This window comes from Schistocerca americana, unplaced genomic scaffold (genome assembly GCF_021461395.2).
Source record: "Schistocerca americana isolate TAMUIC-IGC-003095 unplaced genomic scaffold, iqSchAmer2.1 HiC_scaffold_1186, whole genome shotgun sequence".
NCBI lineage: Eukaryota > Metazoa > Arthropoda > Insecta > Orthoptera > Acrididae > Schistocerca > Schistocerca americana.
This window is the reverse complement of record NW_025725249.1, coordinates 12501-17500: the sequence shown is the minus strand read 5'-3', so window position 1 is coordinate 17500 and position 5000 is coordinate 12501. Positions and strand designations below refer to the sequence as shown.

At 53.1% G+C, this 5000-nt stretch overlaps 1 non-coding gene across 1 annotated transcript in view; it reads left to right on the top strand.

Moving 5' to 3' along the window:
* Positions 1–3836: 3836 nt before the first annotated feature.
* Positions 3837–5000, top strand: part of LOC124562813 — a 1910-nt gene continuing 746 nt past the window's right edge. Inside the window, exon 1 of the ribosomal RNA XR_006969640.1 lies at positions 3837–5000. This exon is cut by the window's right edge and continues 746 nt beyond it. This is a non-coding gene — a ribosomal RNA (small subunit ribosomal RNA).

Sequence of the window (5000 nt, the reverse complement as noted above, 5' to 3'; positions counted from 1 at the left end):
CCCAGTGCATCCTCTCTGCCACATTAGACAATCCACACTATCATAACCAGACCGGGAGGTCCACTCGGAAAACAGAATATCCCACCCTTCCGACAACCACCATTGCTCAGCTAAGCCACCAACACCCACACATGTCCCAGACAGGGGTGCACCCAACATCACAATACTGCCTCCTGTCACACCACACAAACAATGGCAGGAATGAAAGACACAGGTCTGCCACAAGCATGGAATCAGAGCGCCGCCTGTTATGAGCCAAAGGTGCACCCTGACGTGGCAAATCAGATGATGCCGCAGTCATTTACTTACGATAATCACAATCAACAAACCGGGCCCCCCCCCCCCCCCAAGTGCCTTAACCTAACCCGTATTGTACCTTAACCTAACCCGTATTGTACCTTAACCTAACCCGTATTGTACCTTAACCTAACCCGTATTGTACCTTAACCTAACCCGTATTGTACCTTAACCTAACCCGTATTGTACCTTAACCTAACCCGTATTGTACCTTAACCTAACCCATATTGTACCTTAACCTAACCCATATTGTACCTTAACCTAACCCATATTGTACCTTAACCTAACCCATATTGTACCTTAACCTAACCCATATTGTACCTTAACCTAACCCATATTGTACCTTAACCTAACCCATATTGTACCTTAACCTAACCCATATTGTACCTTAACCTAACCCATATTGTACCTTAACCTAACCCATGTTGCGCCTTAACCTAACCCATGTTGCGCCTTAACCTAACCCATGTTGCGCCTTAACCTAACCCATGTTGCGCCTTAACCTAACCCATGTTGCGCCTTAACCTAACCCATGTTGCGCCTTAACCTAACCCATGTTGCGCCTTAACCTAACCCATGTTGCGCCTTAACCTAACCCATGTTGCGCCTTAACCTAACCCATGTTGCGCCTTAACCTAACCCATGTTGCGCCTTAACCTAACCCATGTTGCGCCTTAACCTAACCCATGTTGCGCCTTAACCTAACCCATGTTGCGCCTTAACCTAACCTATGTTGCGCCTTAACCTAACCTATGTTGCGCCTTAACCTAACCTATGTTGCGCCTTAACCTAACCTATGTTGCGCCTTAACCTAACCTATGTTGCGCCTTAACCTAACCTATGTTGCGCCTTAACCTAACCTATGTTGCGCCGTAACCTAACCTATGTTGCGCCGTAACCTAACCTATGTTGCGCCATAACCTAACCTATGTTGCGCCTTAACCTAACCTATGTTGCGCCTTAACCTAACCTATGTTGCGCCTTAACCTAACCTATGTTGCGCCGTAACCTAACCTATGTTGCGCCTTAACCTAACCTATGTTGCGCCTTAACCTAACCTATGTTGCGCCTTAACCTAACCTATGTTGCGCCTTAACCTAACCTATGTTGCGCCTTAACCTAACCTATGTTGCGCCTTAACCTAACCTATGTTGCGCCTTAACCTAACCTATGTTGCGCCTTAACCTAACCTATGTTGCGCCTTAACCTAACCTATGTTGCGCCGTAACCTAACCTATGTTGCGCCTTAACCTAACCTATGTTGCGCCTTAACCTAACCTATGTTGCGCCGTAACCTAACCTATGTTGCGCCTTAACCTAACCTATGTTGCGCCTTAACCTAACCTATGTTGCGCCTTAACCTAACCTATGTTGCGCCTTAACCTAACCTATGTTGCGCCTTAACCTAACCTATGTTGCGCCTTAACCCAACACACGTTGGGCCTTAACCCAACACACGTTGGGCCTTAACCCAACACACGTTGGGCCTTAACCCAACACACGTTGGGCCTTAACCCAACACACGTTGGGCCTTAACCCAACACACGTTGGGCCTTAACCCAACACACGTTGGGCCTTAACCCAACACACGTTGGGCCTTAACCCAACACACGTTGGGCCTTAACCCAACACACGTTGGGCCTTAACCCAACACACGTTGGGCCTTAACCCAACACACGTTGGGCCTTAACCCAACACACGTTGGGCCTTAACCCAACACACGTTGGGCCTTAACCCAACACACGTTGGGCCTTAACCCAACACACGTTGGGCCTTAACCCAACACACGTTGGGCCTTAACCCAACACACGTTGGGCCTTAACCCAACACACGTTGGGCCTTAACCTGCTCTGTAATTGTCATACGACGCGTTAAATTAGTGTAGTGTTGCCTAACTGCAACCCCCGCAATATAGTTTGCTACTCGCACTGCCCGGTCCCCAGAGTATCGCTTCATGTTAAACACCTTGCAGCTATACACTGTAATGCGGATGGCGGCAGGACGTACATGCTCAATGCCCTTCGCAGTTGTTCATTGGCATTCGCATGGCGAAGCACAGCCTACGTTGTGGTACGGCTTGTGGCAACTGTCCGCTGATGTTGTACGTCCAAATCACACACTGTACCGCACATTGGTCCTCATGTACTGAATGATACATCGTGGTACATGTGTGACCGTACCACGACTGCGCCAACAACGGCGAACCATACGGTCCAAATATTGTGCACTCAGCTACGTGTCGTCTCCCTATAAGAGCTGGATTGCAGTATGGTATGCCGTGGATGGCGATCAGCATGAGCCGTCTGTTGATGTAGTGGCGCGTGTTGTCAGACGTAGTCGTCTCTTCTCACACACCGTGATAGCATGGTGCACTGCGTTCCACATCTGCGACATGCGACAGAGGCCGGTTGACAGTCGTTCGCGCAATGGACATCGCATACGTACGGGGGCCACCTTCCACGTGTTCGCGAAGCGTGCACATGTTGTTGCGTGTATGTGGGCAGACATAGTGTGTCGTGACACCTGACACAGGCATGCAACAATCGTTGAATTTGCAAATGGCGATGGACGTCTACGTTTGCTGGTGACGTTACGCAAATGAAGAACTGGTAAACCGTTGTGGTGCGGTTGTTCTCGCTAGAGGTGAATCAGTGATGGCGACGATCGGTTGAGCTACCAACCGGTTGTTTCAGCGATACCCACCATGCCCACGAACGTGAATGGCATGTGGGTGTGAAGCGATACGCGGCGGTGGCTGGGTGGGACCGTCCCCGGCCGGTGAGGGGGGGCCTTCCGGCGTGCTGGCCGCGCGGTGCGTGGGCGCACGCGCTACAGCCGGCTGGTGGGGGCGGCCAGTGGCAGGCGCGCCGGCCGACGGAGGCGGCAGGCGGCGCAGCTGCGCGCCGGCGCACCCTGCACGCGGCGCCGTGCGGCCAAAGTAGGTCCTCGCGGGCCCGGTGCGAAGCGCGGTGGACATCTGCAGTGTGCTGGTCCGATTGAGGACTGTGTGCGCTGAGGATGCGCCGCCGCCCGGCGCTCGGCGCCGCGACGCCGTCTGCTGCTCGGTCGCCTCTGTGGTTCTCGCAGGTGGATTGTATCGCAGCTGTGCGGACGTGTTGGCGCGTGCGCTGTGCTGGGAGAGTTCGCTTCGGCACCCAAGTGGGGCTTTTGTCCTTCTGTGGCGCTGGCGTTGGAGCTGCCGGCCACCGTAGGTGGCGCGTGTTGTCTCCCGCCGGCAATGCCACGACAGCACGCTCCCGGGCCTCTGTCGGCAGCGGCAAGCTCAGTTGGGAGCACGGGTGGTCGCACCTAAAGCGTCTACTCGCCAAACTCCGGGCGATTGCGCCTCTCTCGAACCCGACCAAGTACTTAGGACGGCGCTGCGCGCCGCCGGGACCTGAGAGGGTTTCGAGGTGTATTGTGCAGGGGAGCTCAGCCTCCTCCTGTTTGCAGAATAATTGAGCGGACGCTTGCGTGTTCGCGCGGGCCCCCGGGACACACTCCCGGGCGGCCGGCTGCTCAGCTCTAGTTGACGCAGCTCCCTGGTTGATCCTGCCAGTAGTCATATGCTTGTCTCAAAGATTAAGCCATGCATGTCTCAGTACAAGCCGCATTAAGGTGAAACCGCGAATGGCTCATTAAATCAGTTATGGTTCCTTAGATCGTACCCACGTTACTTGGATAACTGTGGTAATTCTAGAGCTAATACATGCAAACAGAGTCCCGACCAGAGATGGAAGGGACGCTTTTATTAGATCAAAACCAATCGGTCGGCTCGTCCGGTCCGTTTGCCTTGGTGACTCTGAATAACTTTGGGCTGATCGCACGGTCCTCGTACCGGCGACGCATCTTTCAAATGTCTGCCTTATCAACTGTCGATGGTAGGTTCTGCGCCTACCATGGTTGTAACGGGTAACGGGGAATCAGGGTTCGATTCCGGAGAGGGAGCCTGAGAAACGGCTACCACATCCAAGGAAGGCAGCAGGCGCGCAAATTACCCACTCCCGGCACGGGGAGGTAGTGACGAAAAATAACGATACGGGACTCATCCGAGGCCCCGTAATCGGAATGAGTACACTTTAAATCCTTTAACGAGTATCTATTGGAGGGCAAGTCTGGTGCCAGCAGCCGCGGTAATTCCAGCTCCAATAGCGTATATTAAAGTTGTTGCGGTTAAAAAGCTCGTAGTTGGATTTGTGTCCCACGCTGTTGGTTCACCGCCCGTCGGTGTTTAACTGGCATGTATCGTGGGACGTCCTGCCGGTGGGGCGAGCTGAAGGCGTGCGACGCGCCTCGTGCGTGCTCGTGCGTCCCGAGGCGGACCCCGTTGCAATCCTACCAGGGTGCTCTTGAGTGAGTGTCTCGGTGGGCCGGCACGTTTACTTTGAACAAATTAGAGTGCTTAAAGCAGGCAAGCCCGCCTGAATACTGTGTGCATGGAATAATGGAATAGGACCTCGGTTCTATTTTGTTGGTTTTCGGAACCCGAGGTAATGATTAATAGGGACAGGCGGGGGCATTCGTATTGCGACGTTAGAGGTGAAATTCTTGGATCGTCGCAAGACGAACAGAAGCGAAAGCATTTGCCAAGTATGTTTTCATTAATCAAGAACGAAAGTTAGAGGTTCGAAGGCGATCAGATACCGCCCTAGTTCTAACCATAAACGATGCCAGCCAGCGATCCGCCGCAGTTCCTCCGATGA